The sequence below is a fragment of the Orcinus orca genome, chromosome 5 (genome assembly GCF_937001465.1).
Source record: "Orcinus orca chromosome 5, mOrcOrc1.1, whole genome shotgun sequence".
Lineage (NCBI taxonomy): Eukaryota > Metazoa > Chordata > Mammalia > Artiodactyla > Delphinidae > Orcinus > Orcinus orca.
Window position 1 is genome coordinate 69831142 of NC_064563.1, and position 18287 is coordinate 69849428.

Below are 18287 nucleotides of genomic sequence, written 5' to 3' on the forward strand. Positions count from 1 at the left end.
GAGGACGGGGTGGGTTCTATGGGCAGGGAATTGTACTGTTCTGTGGACAGTATTGGACTTGAACTGGGCTTATGAGGATGCTTAGACTCCCTAGGATGGAGCTCACTGTGTGCCGACAAGGCAGGTTGGGCCCTGCTGTGGAGGGCCTCGGCTGATAAGAAATTGAAGAATGAGTCTCTTGGGCTTCTTCCGCAAGTTACAAGGATCTGTTAAACTCTTGTTTCGCAAAGTAGTGGAGAAAGAGCAGGGGTGTCTTATCTAATTCCATTAGCACTTTGCTGTGTGGCCGTTGTGGCTGGAGCGAGCAAAGCCCACCTCTAAGGATGAGCAGGGGTGAACTCGAAGGAGAGGTCGGGCAGGGACCTGTGAGGAAGAGGGAGCTGTGTAGGTAAAGGTGCGGATGAGACTTGGTTATCTCTGTGGCCTTGAGGTGTGTAAGGGTCCCACATCTCTTTGCTCTCCTTGATCTTGACCTGGATTCAGTGCTTTGGTGTGTGGCGCCAGAAAGAGCTGGGAGATTCCCAGTACTTTTGTCTCCGTCTCTCTGTCTGGTATCTTCTAGTAATTGAAAGCTGAAGAAGCTCTTGGAAAAGTTCCTTTTCATCTCTATTTTTTCCCCCTTTTCTTCAGCATGAAATAGATTCCACTGTGTATTACTAACCTATCAGATGCTGTATCTTCCTCCCACCACTTCCAGCTGGGAGAACTGAAGTGTGTTTTAGCATCTGTTAGAGTGGTCCAGGGATGCTGGCTCATGGGAGATGTGCATTGCTGCCCGTGAGGAGGCTGGGAGTCAGGAGTGGATGGCTTGGTTTCTGCTGTGTCAGTACTTGTTCATTTATTTGCTTGTCCTTGGCCTCCTATTAGGCTGAATATTTTGAGGGCAGCCTCCCTGTGTTTTCAGCTCTGTATCCAGGCACTTAACACAGCATAGTGCCTACATGAATTAATTGCTCAGTACATTTTTGCCAGAGGTATGAATGAAGGACTTCCCTCATCTGCCTTCATATACTTATGCCCAATGTAAGTTACTTCTCACCTCCGGTTGCAGTATAAGACCATTAAGGATGGATGAGGGAATGCCTGGGAAGTCCCCTTAAATTCATAGGCTGGAAAGTTTTGAAGAAGTCATGGAAAATTCTCATGGGGGTATCTGGGTAGCGGGTAGCCAAGTGGATACTTGCTAATATGTAGCAAACTTACAAACATGGGCCAAGACTTGCAAGGCACAGCTATATTTTTTTTTTTTTTTTTTTTTTTTTGCGGTACGCGGGCCTCTCACTGCTGTGGCCTCTCCCGTTGCAGAGCACAGGCTCCGGACGCGCAGGCCCAGCGGCCATGGCTCACGGGCCCAGCCGCTCCGCGGCATGTGGGATCTTCCCAGACCGGGGCATGAACCCGTGTCCCCTGCATCGGCAGGCGGACTCTCAACCACTGTGCCACCAGGGAAGCCCGGCACAGCTATATTTAAGTAGCTAATCTCAGTACCAACCTTGGTTCTGACTTCAGGATGCCCAGATAAAGGGCCAGGAGTGTCCATGTGCCTACAAGAAGGGTTGGGGTAAGAGGAACTGATCAGTGGATGTGATATAGGGAGAACAGTCCTCAGGCTGTATTTTTTTTTGGTTGAACACCAAACTCTAGATTTCTTTTTTGTACAGGATAGCAAAGCAGTGTCCCTAAATCATGGGGTTGCCACATGTAATGGGGAAACCGGTGCAGCCAGTAGCTGAGTTGTATCTTAAATCTTTGTTTCGTGACAAGGTCACGATCCAGTCTTACCTGAAGCCTCCCCTCCCCTCCCCTGTGCCTCTTCTCTTTCCCAAGCAGAGGAAATTTGGCATCACCCCTGTCAAGTTTATGGGGACAGTTTTGGGTGGATATGCAGGGAAAATTAGCAGATGGACACAGAACTGCAGAAGGCAGGCCTCCCTATGCAGGAGAGACATGTGCCAGGAAGAGCTGCTGTTCCAGGACACTCACGCTAGAAGCCTGACTGTATTTGGAGGGTCTCAGGTGGGCGATGCTGAGATGCGAGACAAGGGCATGAAGCTGGAGCTGCTTATCTCCCTTAGGCTTGTGGCGATGGAGCTCAGATTTGTGGGTTTTTGGTGGCTCGTGCTGGGTGATCCTTTCCTACGTAAAGCAGGGACCCTGTGGCGTGCCAAACCCTGGGAGATAAAAGCTGAGCCAGGGCCCACGTTTTGAAAGGCTCTAAATGCTGAGATGGTGACAGCTAAGGTGTTGGACGGTATGAGAGGGAGCCCTTTAGACACTGGCACAGGTGCACTGTGAAATTTTGGAAGTTCCTAAAAACGGAAATCCGTGAGTTTTGCTCTGAGCTCTGAGAAAGTTTCACACATGGTCACTGGCCTGTCTCCTTAGCCCCTTTTGCAGAGATGCCTTCTTTTCCTATTACTTTTGGTGGCACAGGGAGAAAAGGCTTGGGTTTGAGAGCTAGAGAAGCCTGGTTTTGAGTTTGTGCCCACTCTACAGCTCCGTGACCTTGGGAAGGTGGTTTCTCTTCTCTGAGCTCCAGGTTCTTCATCTGTAAAACAGGGGGAAAGTGTCTTACCCTGCTGGATGGCTGCAGGAATGGGAGAGAAAGTCTATCAGGAGTGCTGTGTGCTCTAAATTCTGTTTGTGCTCCCCTGTTGGCTCCCTGAGGTCAAGGTTTGGGTCTGACTCATCCCCACCCTCCCTGTAGCACTGAGCACATGCCTGGTACATAGGGGGTGCCCAGTAAATTGGTCTTAAGTGACCAAAAAAAAGTGATTGGGCTGATGGCTGGCATTTCCCTGGCCTTAGAAACCGGAGAGAAGAAAAAATGGTTTAGGAATGGAGTGTCAGGCCAGCAGATTCCTATTTCCTCATTTGGGGTGTAGGCTGGGATTGCCCGGAGCCACAGTTCCTTGAGACTTGCCACCTCGGGCCTAAATCCGCTTCCTTTAATTACCTCCTTTCCAGGGAACAGGAGTCCTTGTTGTCTGCCCAGAAGCAGCTAATTATAGCTCCAACCTCCAGGCCCTGGTGTGCTTCTAGGCCACAGGACTGCACAGGCTGAGCTGTCTGTTGATTTTAGGGCTTCCTCAGGGATTCTTTACATTTTCAAGTTTGCATTGAGGTTTACTTTTTATTTTGAAGCCAGTGAAGAAAATTGAGGGACATAGAGTGTTCAAAATTTTATAGGAAGATAAAGAGAGAGTTAGGAGAGAGTTAAAGAGCTTGGGGAGAGAAGGGGAGAGGGAGGTTTTTAAAAGGGGGCAAAGTGACTTAAAAAGGGGACTGGCTGTACATTTAGTATCTCCGTGCGAGTGTCCTTTTGCAATGATTTTCCCAAGAAGTCCCCTCCACATTTGACCTCTATGACCTCTGGGTTGTGCAATTCCTTTTTCCTTTGAAATATTATTTTTATTATTTAAAAAAATCTTAAATGTTGTTCGAATAAATACTCATAGTAAAAATACAATAAAATACTACAGAAACATTTATTAAAAAAAACAAGAAAAAGAATTTATTGTCCCATCGCTTCCTACCCCAGTCCCTTCCCCACTTGTAACCATTTTTTGTTTTTAATTCTTCTAGTGGTTATTATCATATCTCTAAAGAGTATGCCTATATCTTTAGTTTTTAAGTTATTAGTTTTAGGTGTTTGACTTTTGTCTTTTGTGATAGGCAAGGACTAACTCACATACACGCTGACACCTCCCGTCCCCCTTCCCAGTTTTTGACAGTTGGATCATTTCTTTTACTCTCTCTGGGTTAGTTTCCTTTATAAATGTATGTAATGTGTATTCATCTCCGTTCCTTGCCATATCAACTTGTGGCAGTATCTTTTTACCCACCATTTTGTAAGATGAAGATGTTGAGGTTTCTTTGTACCTTTCGTCTCCCACTTTTACTCTTAAAATCTGTCAGTTATGTTTTATGTTACCTTTTGCATCTCCAGCTTTTATAACAGATATATGTCTACATGCACTTTTATACAGTTTTGTAGCCATCACTGAGTCTTCTGTGCTGTGTCTGTGGGTTGATTTCAAAAACTGAAAACAATCAACAACATTTACATTATGATTTCTAGGTAAACATTGCTCAATACCGGGCTAAGTCATGTGCTGTGGTTTCATTTCCGTTTCTAGGCTTCTGAGGTCACCACCTTTAAGCCACTCACAGGGGACTGAACTTTCCCTTAGTTAGCACCAAAATCTAATAGATCCTTCTAATTCTCCTCTAGTTGTTTAAAATCATTCCAGGTTGTTTATTTCTACACTGAGACTCTTGCTTTTTTGTTGTTGTTGTTAATATTCTTGAATTTTGAGGGTTGTATTTTTTTGATTGGGCAAAGAAAATTAAGTATTTTCTACCATATCCTATATATCTTCTGTCTTTCTAGCTGCTCTCCCACCTGCTTGGAGTCTATTCTGCATTTCTTCTTGAAGTTCCATCAACTTTTTCTTTTATTTTGTACTGGTTTCTGCGAATTTGCGTCATGATTTCTCACGTAGTCTTTTGTTTTTTCTGGAGTTTCTGATTGCCTTCTATTTAAACCCTATGTCTTTATCATAGCTTCAGATATTTCCAGGCTGTCATGGAGGAGTCATGAGTCATGCCATCAGCTGTTAGTCATCATAATTATTATTCAAAAGAAGGTATGTTATTAAAATATTATCCACTAGTACTTTCTTATTCTTACTAGGCAGTTTTATTTGCTCTTTTCTTTTCTCCAGTGAGTATTCATAGACATGTTCAGGTTATTTTATAATTCTCATTTTTTTTTTTTTTTTTAGCTGCGCCACGTGGCATGTGGGATCTTAGTTCCCTGACTAGGGATTGAACCCGTGCCCCTTGCAGTGGAAGCGTGGTGTCTTAACCACTGGACCACCAGGGAAGTCCCATATAATTCTCATATTTTTAATGACCACTTATATTCCATTGGGTAGATGTACTGTTTTTAAATTTAGCCATTTACATATTTTTGGACATGGATTATTGCCAATTACCTGCTTTTCTAAGTAACACTGTTATGAACATTTTAACGCATAAGGTCTTTTTCATTAGTTTGTTTTATGAGTGCTTAGTAGGGAAAGATAACTGGGGAACCTGTGTCATCATCTTTGAGGACATATTCCAGTGACTATGCTCGTGTTGGGTTCTCATAGAGTTCACCTGGCATTTCTTATTAAGAAACTTTTTTCTTTTTCGGGAAAAGAGCAGTAGGAAGCAGGAGAGAAGTACCACCTCTGAATCAGCACGTTGAGTCTTCTTGGCAGCTTTAGGAAGATTGAGTGTAATTTATGGCAAACCTGATACTGCTTAGAAATCCACTGAGTATCGTATCAGCCTCTTTCGGTGAGTCCTCTGGGGTCAGCTGTGGCTCTGTGACGTGTGCCCATTATGCTCTTATCGCCCAAAAGCTTCATGTGATAATTTTCTTGGCCAAGTATTATTCAGCCTGATCCCCTGCAACTGGATTATCTCCCTTATTCACTGGAATTGGCTCTCAGTGACTGTTGGAAAAATAAGAATCCATCTCCAAAATCAGAGGTACTCCCGTTGAGAATACTCTACAAGATCTACAGCTGCTTCTTCACCAAGTTTATAAGGAAGGGATTTGAGGAATGGCAGGATTATTAGAATAAAGGAACCACTGTGAAGAAATCCACAGTCACGGGAAGCCTAAATTTTGATGTATTGATGAGACTGTCTTATTGTTTTATCCTCACCCTATAGCATGCATTACTCTAAAACTTCATCAGTTGGCAGCATTTACAAAGTCTGTGTGACATAATTACGTGAAAATGCAACCCTTGTTTTTGAAAAGCTTTACAATTCATTGACAACACTGATCACATGCTAAAGGACATATACCCAGTTACACTACGGAAAAATTCTGGGCTTAATGAGTTACAGTCTAATTATTCTGGATAGTGGGTGATAATATTATATTGAAGGTGACGATGAGACACACAGATCCAGAATATCACAGCTTGGAGAGGATCTGCTCCAACAGTCCCATTTTAATATGAGAGAAAGGGGACCCAGAGGGGAGCAGGACTCACTCAAGGTCATATAAGTGGTTAGTAGCAGAACCAAGTTTAGACTCCATACCCCCTCACTTCTAGTCTGTTGGTCTTTTCTTATACCATCTCTTATAATTTAAAACAATTGCAATTTTATTTCTAGGTGTGTAAACTGTAGTTCATGGGGTTGAAAATTAGAGAAATATTCCATCATCTACAGAGATGCAGAATATTTAACAATGGAGAGAATACATTTGCCTGGAATGGAATCAGCAAGAATTTAAGCTCTGAGACACAAGGAATCGTTTCTGAGATGAGGGAACTTGGTGGGCAAGCCAGGGTTGTATCTTAGGGTATAACTGGAGCCATGCTGTTGTTAACTGATCTTTGGGGAACCTGGGGGGTTTGTTCTTGGCTAAGACACTTCCATTCTCTAGAATACAGATTCCACGTCTATAAAGTAAGAGAGTTGCACTTCATGGGCTGGGCTTTGTAGACATTTTTAGCTCTGAGCTCTGTGAGCCCATGATTCTGTGTTATGACCTATGTTCAAGATGACTTGGGGGAAAAAAAAGAGACCTTGCTGAATCACTACCAGCATCACCTGCTTTGGTCTGGCTGGGAAGTAGGTCAGAGCTTGGCAGACATGAAAATGTGGTCGTTTGCAGCTGTGAGCTCAGCCTGGGCCTCTCTCGTAGACACTGGCCACAGGAAGGATCTGACGCGGAGGTGGAGAAGGGCGGAGGTGGAGAAGGGCTTATTTGTGGCCCTAGGGGGCTACAGGAGATGGGGGTGATTGATAGGAGGAGACATTTAGGGGTGGGCGGGGGTTGAAGGAAGCACAGCTGGTGACTGGTAGAGAAAGGGGACTGACATTTATTGAGTGCTTATCTTGTGTGGAGCACTGGCAAATATATATATTGTTTTACACCCCTCCCCAGCACACTGGAGAGTAGGTGTCATCATTTGGCTTTTAAGGATGACGAAATTGAGGCTTGGAGAGGTTTAGTTGTCCACTGTTAGGCTGCTGGTAAGGGAGGGTGGAGGGAGTCAATATTGGGTCTGAGTCCAAATGCTCTTTTCTTTTCCCAGTCAAGTGCACCCTGCTCTGTTCTAGGTGCTGGGATATAGTGATGAAGGAGACAGGCAAAGTCCACGGCCTCGGATTGCTGGCAGTCTAGGGAGTGAGACAGACAACAGACAAGTAAACAGATGCATGCTTTCAGAAAGTGAGAAGTGCTACACAGGAGAATACAGCAGCTTTAGGACCCAGCGAGCGACAGAGTTGGATGTTGTGTTTTCAAATCCTAGTCTGTAAAATTGTGCCTTAAGGAGATGCGCTTACCCAAGGGAACCCGGCAGCTCTGGATTGAGGTTCTTGAGGTTAGAATTCAGTCGTGGCCGATGTGACTCAGCTGTATTACGTGGCGAAGTCACCTCCCATCACTAACATCGGAGAAAGTAATCCCTGTTCTTCCTACTTCACTGGATGATGAGGGAGGAGGAAGTGAATCAATTTGATGTAAAAGGTGTTTAAAACCCTAATACGTTATAAAAATATCAGCAGCTGCTTTTAACAGCCTTGGTTAACTTTTAAAGGGTAACTTCTTATGTTTATTCACTGCCCCTTGTGTACTTTGAGGAATGGTGTGCCCTTTGGTTGTCTCTGTATTCCTAGAAGGAGGTCAAGAATGAGGACGCCCGTGCAGTCTCAGGAGAGTCTGGATTGGATTTGTCAGAACTGGGGGCCATTGGAGGCGTGGACCAGAGAGCTGGCCTCTCGGTTGTGTCGTTGGGGGGTAAGGATGGACTGGAGGGCCAGCAGCTGGGGTCGGGGGACGGACTGGGCAGCTGGGGGAGGCGGGAGTCAAACTGGGTTTGACTCCAAAGCTGCACACAGCAGGGCGATCGGGCAGCAAGTACTTACTGAAAGCCTACTATGTGCTAAGTCCTGGCTGAGGAGGGAGGACTGTCAGAGACACTGTGAATCACTTGGGCCTTTGCTACGAGTTTGCCCTAGGGGGCGTGTTCTGGATGCTGACGAATCAAGTGCTTCTGGTCCTCAAGGAGCATCCTAGCCAGTAATTAATACCTGTCCTGCTCCAAAAAGTATGTAAGTCCACGTTTAGTTTAGAGGTGAGTTGTCCCTACAGACAGAGGTGATATTTATATGTGTATAATCCCCTGTGCGGAAGGGGCACAAGCTCTGCCCCAGGGAATCTTTTTGTTGCTGGATTGCGGGGAGGTTCGAGGGGTCCTAAGGGAGGGATTGGGAAAACTGAGGTGGCGTGAGGACGTTTAGGGCCTCGAAACAGAAGCTGGGCAAGGACATATTTAAATATTTTAGCTATCTGTATCACCACATCTCTGTGTGCTGTGAATATTAGCTTTGCATGTGGTTATTCAATTATCTTTTAGTGTCATCATTGTAATAATTGATGTGCACACGAAGCCCGGAGGAAGGAATGATTAGAATGGCTGCCTGGGGTCAGTGAGGCTTGAGTTGGGTTTTATAATATGAATAGGAGTTTGGTAAAAAACTTTCTAGGAAAAAGAGCACCAGTGTATGTAAGCGCAGAGGACATGACTGAATGGTTGAAGAGCTTAAGGGATTTTATGCCCAGGTCACTGTGAGCATAGCAGTGCCATTGAAAGAGCAGGGAAGAAAGGAGGAAGAGCGCCACGTCTATTTTATCCTTCCCACGAGGGAAAGGAAAAGATCCAGGGGCAGGGGGTGTGTCGGGCAATTTTTATTTTTATTTAAGATGCAGTGGTTCCTCCTTATCCTCAGGGGATATGTTCCAAGACCCCCGGTGAATGCCTGAGACAGTGGATAGCGCTGAACCCTTTATATACTACGTTTTTCCTATACATACATATCTATGATAAAGTTTAATTTATAAATTAGGCCAGTAAAAGATTAACAATAACAATAATAAAATAGAACAGTTATAACCATATGCTGTAATAAAAGTTATGTGAATGTGGTCTCTCTCTCAAAATATCTTGTATAAATTTAATGCCTTTTCCATCTTAACTAAGTACCTATCATGTACTGTAGCCATAACTTTTGCAGTTTGAGGTGCGACAGCAAAACTAGCATGGATTTCATTTTCCTTCTTCACAATTTCATGGATTCATTCTTCTTGTATGTAGATCTTAGCAACCTCAGCAAACGATTTTTTTTTTTTCCTTATTAAGTGGAGAACTTTTCACCATTTATTGCCAGCATCACTACACTTGCGCTTTAGGCCGTTGTTACATAAAAGAAGGATGACATGAACACAAACGCTGATACCGAGACAGTAGATTCGATAACCAAGCCGGCTACTAAGTGACTAAGAGGCGCGGGATATGCTGGACGAAGGGATAATTCACTCTGGGGGTGACCGAGCAAGATGGCGTGAGATTTCAGGAATGGCCCTCAATTTAAAACCTATGAATTGTTCATTTCTGGAATTTTCCATTCAATATTTTTGGACCGCATTGACCTTGGGTAACTGAAACTGCAGATAAGGCGGGGAGGACTGTAGTAGCTGCCCTGGGCCAGGTGTTATGCTGTTTGCAAGCATTGTCTCTAATCTGCCAGTAACCCTGGGAGGTAGGGATTTTTATCCTTCCCCGCTTCATGGGTTAAGAAGTCAAAACTCTGCATGTAACTGTCACGGTGTCATGCAGTGGCAGGAACAGGGTCTGAACTTGGATTTGTCTGACTGCAGAGCCTGAACGGTGCCCCCCTGCACTGTGTCACCACTGTGTCCCATGAACTCGTAGTGACGTCTGTGAGGAATGGGTGCCTCTCTTGTAACTTGGAACAAAACTGCGGGCAGCAGTGTTCTCATCTGCAGAATGGGGATCGGAGTCCCTACTCCGAACATGGACAGTGCTCGGGGAAGAGAGCGCCTCGGTTGTGCCTTCCAGCCCCCTCAGCCTGACATCACAGGGGTGATGCGTCAATCTATCTCTCCTGCCGTCCCTGAAACTTGGACTTGACCTCACCTCTCCTGAGACCACCTCCTGATGGTGACAGGGAGTATACTGATCTCACGGACACTGCGTATTTCTGGTCTTGTGAAAGGGCTTTCTCAGAGCAAATCAGCTGCTTGGTTCCTCATTAAGATTTGGCCTCTCTTGTCACTTGACTTTAGGGAGAGAATGTGTTGGTTGTGCTCCCTTCATATTTCTTACTGTCCATTAATGTTTGTGTTCTCTCCCCCAACAATAAAAACAAGGAGGACAAACAAAACCAACTGAGAGGCAGCGTAGCGTGGAGGGGAAAACACAGGCGCTGAGCTAGATGGCCTAGATTCAGTTCCCGGCCCCACCACTATCTACCTCTGTGTCTACTTGTGTCTCAGTTTTCTTATCTGTAAAATGGGAATCATGATAATGGTACGTACTTCATAGGGCATGTTGGGAAGGTTATATGAGTTAATATCGGTAACAAGCTTAGAAAATTACCTGGCACATAACAAGTGTTTGTTAATCAACAACAGCAATATTTTATAAATGGACCCTGCCTTCCATGACCAGGATGTACTAGTGTGATCTGGTTTTTCTTTTAAACCTGGCAGATGAGGGCACAAGTCTGACTTCTGCTGTGTGGTCAGCATAGAAAGGTGATGTGTTCATGTGTGCGGTCGGGTGGAGACTGGTTGTGATGGCTGGTTTGCCAGAAGAACTTTACTGGCTGTGGAAAATGTGTGGCTGAGAAATACCAAGTGGAACAAAGGTTTGTCTTTTGCTAGTAGAACAGAGGTTGGATTAAGTGGCATTTGCAGCTAAGTTTATATATTTAAAAATTTTTCCTGGTATTATACTCTGCAAGCTGTGTGTCAATAGTTTTATCTGGCTGGGTTAATTAGTGGATAATTTTTAATTTGGCTTTTAAACAAATCAGGGGTCACATAAAGGGAGACAACAAAAGATTTGGATTCTGATCAACAGGGTTTAAGGCTTCGAGGTGCCACTCATATAACGTAACCCCAGGGGTAACCCACTCCCTTTATCCCTCTTCTCCTCTTCCTCCCCCTATAACTAGGGACCTGCGCATTCTCTTCTTCTTATTGTTTCTTCACCGCTAAAATTAGGTGCTGGATGGTGAGATGAGCTCCTTCATTCTGGGGTCTGTGAGTGGCCCTCATTCTTGGTCACTCAGCTGCAGAGTTTTGAAGGAATCTTTTTTAAAAATCATGTTTGTTGATGGTGACCCCGGTCAGCAGAAGAAACAAACTGATCATCTTAATTTTTTTCTCTCCATTTGGCAACTGTGCCCCTAAGAAGTCTTCATTTCAGCTTCATACCTTTTCTAATCTCCCCCAGTATTTGTGTCTCACGCTCAAAAAGCCGAATGAAAGCAAATAGTTATTACCATTCCGCTCTTGGGAGTTGAATGGGGTGGAGAGGATTTTCACTGTTAAACCGTAAGTGGTCAGTCCAATACAGGACGTTTTCTGTGTCCCATCTGTTGAAAGGCCATGGAGCCCTCAACTGTACCATCTCCCAGGCTTACCCACATGCTGGACCCGCACTTTCAAGTCTGTACTTAAGGCTGGTGACCACATCTTCTGTGGTTTTTGCAAGGACACGGGAAGAATAGTGGTATTGGAAATTAAAATACTAATGTTAATGTAGCCATGCAGAGTTTTATTTGTTTTGTATGTGTGCATGTAGGCACGATTGGAGTTTATAATATGATAAGCTCATATGGTTTATATTTATAATATGGGGAAACTTCTTGGTGATACCTTGCTTCTGTGTAATACTTTAGTGTTTTCACTATTTTGAGTTTTCAGTGAGTCTATGAGATATGCAGAGTTAGGCTTATATATATATATATATATATTTTTTTTTTTTGCGGTACGCGGGCCTCTTGCTGTTGTGGCCTCTCCCGTCGCGGAGCACAGGCTCTGGACGCACAGGCTCAGCGGCCATGGCTTACGGGCCTAGCTGCTCCGTGGCATGTGGGATCTTCCCGGACCGGGGCACGAACCCGTGTCCCCCTCATCGGCAGGCGGACTCTCAATAACTGCGCCACCAGGGAAGCCCTAGGCTTATATTTTTATGGTAGGGAAAACGGAAGCTCAAAGAGGTAAAGCGACCTGCTTGAAATCTGTGTTAGTGGTAGATCTTCTGACCAGTGTTTGACAGAGTTGAAAATTAGAGACTGACACTGTTTTTGAATTTTGAAGGAAGAGAGGAAGTTTAGAAGGAATAGAAGTTATGCTGTTTATATTAATATTAAGCTATACCAAGGCTCCAGTCATAATATGACCCAAGACTGGAATTTTAAAGTGTCGTTGATAAAGGCAAAGAACCACAGAGACTTCAGTAATTTTCTCAGTGGTATGACAGTTCATCCATCCATCCTTCCATCCATCACCTGTCCATTCATTTCACCATATTAAAAAAAAATGCAATGCGCCAGCTTCCATGCTGAGTCCTGACTCATCAAGGTAAAATCAGAATGACATGTGACCGTTGAGGATGTAAAATGTGGCCCAGTTCAAATTGAGATGTGCTGTAAGTGTAAAATAGCGGATTTCAAAGGCTTAGTATAAAAAAAAGGTAAAATATCTTATTAATAAATTTTATGTTCATTACCTATGAAATGAGTATGGGTATATTGGGTTAAGTAAAATATATTATTAAAATTAATTTTTCCTGTTCCTTCTTGGCTTTTTAAAAAGGTGGCTGCTAGGGCTTCCCTGGTGGCGCAGTGGTTGAGAGTCCGCCTGCCGATGCAGGGGACACGGGTTCGTGCCCTGGTCTGGGAAGATCCCACATGCCGTGGAGTGGCTGGGCCCGTGAGCCATGGCCGCTGAGCCTGCACGTCCGGAGCCTGTGCTCCGCAACGGGAGAGGCCACAGCAGTGAGAGGCCCGCGTACCAAAAAAACAAAAAAAAAGTTGGCTGCTAGAAAATAACAAATTGCAAGTGATGCTTGCATTATCCGTCTACTGGGCAGCACTGCTCTCCAAGCCTACTGCCTAGTAGGGGAAGTAAGATGTATACTCGTTTCACCTTCTCCAACAACATGCCATCCCTCTTCTTTGCTTCTCTGTCTTTACACTTCTCTCTTCTTCCTCACCTTCTTTTGGCCTCCTAGCCCATTTCAGTCTGACGGAAGCAGCTCTCACGCAGGTCTATGGGGCCAAGTCATTTGTTAGCACTGCTCTGATCTGGCCTCTGTGGTATGGTCACTCTTGACCGTTCTTGCTTCTTTCATTCTTTCTCTGCATCTGTCCTTAAGGTTCCTTTGCTGGCCCTTGTCCCTGCTCACATGCAAAGCTTTGTCTTTAGCCTCCTTCTGTGTCTCTGTGCTCATGACTCCTAGGGGGTTATATTGGGTTTGGAACTCCTGAGCCCCAGAGCCATATATGTAAGTGCATTTTGGATGCTCCGATTGGAAATCTTTTTTTTTTTTTTTTTTGTGGTACGTGGGCCTCTCACTATTGTGGCCGCTCCCGTTGCGGAGCACAGGCTCCAGACGCGCAGGCTCAGCGGCCATGGCTCACGGGCCCAGCCGCTCCGCGGCATGTGGGATCTTCCCGGACCGGGGCACGAACCCGTGTCCCCTGCATCGGCAGGCGGACTCTCAACCACTGCGCCACCAGGGAAGCCCTGGAAATCTTAATGTTATCTTTTTCTCTTAGCATTGTCACCTTACTGAATGATAGCAACGTCTGTCTGCTTAGTCACCCAAGCCCGGAAACTGGGACTCATTCTGGATGCTTCCTCCCTTTACCTCACCTTTCTGTCTATTCATCCTCAGACCTTGTTGAGTCAACCATGGTAACTGCTCTTCCTCACCCACTACAGGTAGCTACACCCTACCTACCCACTCCGCCTTTGCTGCCCCGCATCAGTTCAGACGCTCAGCATTTCTCTTCTACAGGGTTTCAGTAATGCTCAACTGGCCTTTGTTTTTTATTCTCACCCTCCTCCATTCCATTCTCTGTTCTTCCAGAGTGATTTTCCAAAAAATGCAAATCCAGTCATGCCAAATCTCTGTGTTTAAAATCCTTCAATGATTTTTGGGTAAAATCCAAACCCCTTTGCATAAAATAGAAGGCTGTTGGGAATTGAGCCCCTGCCTCTTTTCATCCTCATCTCACTAATCTCCAGCACAGATCCTGTGCTCCAGAATATACACGGGATTCTCTGTAGCCTCCACGACTTAACACACTGTTTCCTTGTCAAAACATGCTTCTCTCCCACCTTATCAGGGTAGCTCACAGGTTCCTTTCAAGACTTTGCTGTGATATCAACTCTGCTTGGCATGTACCTCTGACCTCTGATAGCTCCACTTCCCCCATTTTGGGCTATTTATTGCAGTTGGTTGTCTTACCTTGAAGGTAAGGGTTATTCCTTTCACTTCTGTATCCTCAAGTCCAACATAGGTATGCAAGAGATATTTGTTGAACAAATAAATGCCAAAAAAAAAAAAAAGGTAGAGATAAGGCATTGTGGAAATTGTGGTGAAAATTCTAGCTGGGTAGGGATGGGAGCAGGGAAGGCCCCAGGAGAGGTGACATTTGAGCTCCACCTTCAAGTCTGGTGGCACTGGGTTGGGAGGATGAAGAGGAGACCCTGGTGGTCATCATCAGTGTGCTGTGTTCTACAGCATGCAGGAGTACAGACTGGGCCCTTCCCCTGGTCAGTACCATCATCACCAGAGTCAAATAAGGAGGATGATCTCAGGAGTCCGTCCACCTGGGCTAGTGTCTGTCTTTGGTCCTGAGCTGGGTTGTATAACTGAGCAGAGCCTCCTTCCCCCAGGGCACAGCTGGCATGGCCGGTAGGCACCCCATCCATCCTTGCTCGTGAGCTGCCCTGGAGGAAAGGAATGCAGGACGGTTGCTTGAATTTTTATCTTTACTTCTCCTTTGGAGCTGCCTTTCTGGAGAGCAGAGAGGTGACCTTAGCAGCCAGAGCCGGAAAGAGCACAATGAGTCATCTCAGGCCCTAATGAGGTGCATGAGAGACCCTTCCTGAGAGTGAGGGTCAGGTGAGGTCGAGCTGTGCCTGGGGTGAGTTTTGCCTCAGGGCTCCAGGTAGCACTGGAGCAGAGCTGAGCTAATTTTATCCACAGGAGCTGACTGTGCTGAAGGGTAGGGCTTATGACATTGGCCTTATCATCCTGTGATGCCCAGAGAGCTCCCAAGGTACAGCCCCGTTATGTCTGGGCTGGTTTTGCTCCTCCTGTTTAATACCTTTTTCCATTAGGTGTTCATATTAGCAGGCAGGATGCTTGCTAATATGAGGTGCAGAGAGCGTCAGATTTGGTGGGAGGCCATGGAGCTGGATTCGGATCCTGCCTCCACGCCGTGCTCACCAGCCGTCTTGACCTTGGGAGAGTTAGAGAATCTGAGTCTCAGTTTCCTCATTTGTATCAGTGAAACAGGCCTTAGACCTGTGTCCTAAGATCGCCGCTAGGTTATACACTAGGTGACACGTAGTGAGCGGTTGTTTTGTGCCAGTTGCTCTTATAGCTGCTTTCCTCACAGTGATCCACCTAATCCTCTAAACAAACCTACGAGGAAGGTACTATTGCTATCCCTGTGTTACAAATAAGGAAACAAGGACGGGAACAGACATTTCTGGAGGCCTTTTCTGTGGGGCTGCACAGAGCAGATGGGCTAGGTGTGCAGCCGGGATGCCTTTGAGGTACTGAAGGATTCAGCGGCAGTTCTGGAAAACAGAGGTCAAGCCAAAGAATTGTCAGGAAAGAGTCAGTAATTATGCTATAAGCGTGCTTCCTTTTATAAGAATTAGAGTTTCTGTTGATCATCACCTAGTTTATGACACCTGCTACTTATGTCCGTTAGGTCTGTTTGGCTCGTTACAGTAAAGTGACATATTTTTCTCCCCTTCACACAGGCAACGGAGAAGGTCTAGGTATAGATAGACAGAGGTCTCCATCAGGTCAGAAATAGACGAATGGATGAGCAGTTAATTGATCTATTGTTGTTTTTCTTTCCCCCTTTCTGCGTGTGTTTCAGGCTTAAGTGCAGGAAAGACATTCCACATAATTTAAATGGAAAGGGATTAATTCGGGGAAAGAGATGCTAAAAAAATTATTGGAAAGGTTGGAGCAGTGGGAGCCAGGAGGCTACATCTATAGCAATTGAGTTTAAGAATTTATCCCACAGCTGCAACCTGGGCAGAAGGGAGATGGGCTTAGGCAGCCCCTACAGAGACCCCTGACATTTTTCCCAATGTCCTCATGGTTGGTGGCGGGACATTGGATTAGCAAACGGAACGGCATTTTGACGTATGCTTACAAGGTGTAGCTTGCCAGAAGAAGAAGCAGCAGGAGGCCTCAGCCTCACTTCCACCTTCTAAGTCTCCCACAAGTACATCTTATTCCTGGAATCTAGTTTATTAGCTTCAGGGGAGTGTGGGAAATGTAGTTTTTAGCAGTCTGCTTCTGTGACCCAGGAAGGCACTTCTGAGGGTGTAAGGGAACTTGGAGCCAATTGAGAGAATGTATCAGCCACTGACAGTCATTTAAAAATGCCCAGGGCTATTCTCCCCAAATACTTAATGTGTATAATTCATTATAATACTGTAATATAACGGCTAGAGTGTTCTACTTCATATTTATTTAGATAAAATGTATAACATTACTATAATATACCGAAAAGCGGGCCATTTGCTCAGTCTCAGCCCTGCAATAAGTTCTCCTTAGTATTGACAGTACTGGTTGATTTGTGATTTTCCAGCTCGGTTTAATCTCCTCTTGGGAGTCATGCCCTGGACAGTTGTCTTGTTTGTGTAATTTGTTCATAAATGTTTATTAAACACTTACTATGAGGCTGGTGCTGTGCTAGTTTGGGCACCAGGGGCAGAGATAAGTCATGGACTCTCCCACTGGGAGCCCTCCCTGGAAAGGGAGTATGTCAAGTATGTAGTGAGAAGAGTACGAGGAAGGTCACTGTCCATGTCCTAGGTAGCAGGCTGAGCAAATCCAGAGGAGAGAGACTCTCCTGGCTGGACCGAGAAGCAAGGGAGGTTTCATGCAGGGTGACGGTGGTCCGGTGACTGTCTGTTTGGGGGCAGTAACATCACTTTAAGGGGCATTTGCGAATGTGGTGGAGTGTTTTTTGTTATCTCAGTGCTGGAGGCCAGACCACCGTTGTCATTCAGTGGTCAGGGCCAGAGATGCTCCGTACCCTGTAATGCGTGAGACACTGCTGAAATAACTACCTTTCTTCAAAGAGCAGTCTTGTTCCAGTTGAGAACTACCAGTTGGTCTTGTAGGATTATATATAAACTGATCTTGGCATGGGAAAGGGTCGTAGGTCAAGCAAAAGCACCAGGAGCTACGAGTTCAGTCTGAATAAAGCAAAGAATGTGTGCTGAGTGGGAGTGGGAGGGAGTTCATGGTGGAAATAGAAGATTGAGTCCAAGTTATTGAGAAACTTGAGATATTAGATAAAGCACTTGGACTATTCTGTGGCCGCTGAGAAGCCACTGAAGATATTGCTGCAGGGTTCTTGAGAGCAGAAACCTAGCCTCATCCTATCGCTGTGCCTTAAGGAGACATCATTGATGCTTTTTGAATGAATGAATGCCCCCAGACAAGTTGTTTACAGGAGTTGGACCAGTTGCTATTTGAGTTTTGCCAGATCTAGGACCCTATGGTCCTGGGAGAGCCTGGCAGTGAGCATTTGGACTTCAGGAGAAAGCACAGAGAGGGCACAGCAGCTTGTTCGCATCCGGAGGGGGGTGTTCCGGTCAGACAGCAGTTGTAGTTGCTCATGCTAAAGAGAGAAGACGTGCTAGTGTCTTCAGAATCTTGAAGGAAAGAGGGATTTTTCCATTGCCCTCCCTCGTGGAGCGCATAGGCCACGGGGCATGTAAGATGCATACTGTGCTGTCCGCATTCATGCTTGTGCATCTTGAGCTTATTATAAATTGCCGGTCAAATCAGCAAGCTGCTGACAAGGTTCGTGCACTGTGACCATGACTGCAGTTGTTCTTGGGGAGCAGCCTGCTGGTCTGTATGGTGGTCCTGCCACACTGCATTCCCTGTGCTGTGTCCTGTAGAGTCCTGGTGGCTTTTTGACACTCGGGTCAGTCACTCTTCCTTCTTTCGCATTGGGTGTGGGAGTTTGGGAGGGAAAGCTTGGGATGGAACTGACCAAACACATACACAAGACGTTACCTTGGTAATTCCCTTCTGAGGTTTTATCTCAGAAATCTTTCAAGGGGAGGGGGAAAGGGGTATGTAGATGTGTGGGATGACCTCAGAGCCCTTATT

The 18287-nt window shown here is 45.4% G+C and overlaps 1 protein-coding gene across 2 annotated transcripts in view; it reads left to right on the top strand.

Annotated features, from left to right (window-relative positions):
- Positions 1 to 18287, top strand: part of LPP (LIM domain containing preferred translocation partner in lipoma) — a 694580-nt gene that overhangs the window by 28869 nt on the left and 647424 nt on the right. The gene's annotated exons all lie outside the window — the stretch shown is intronic.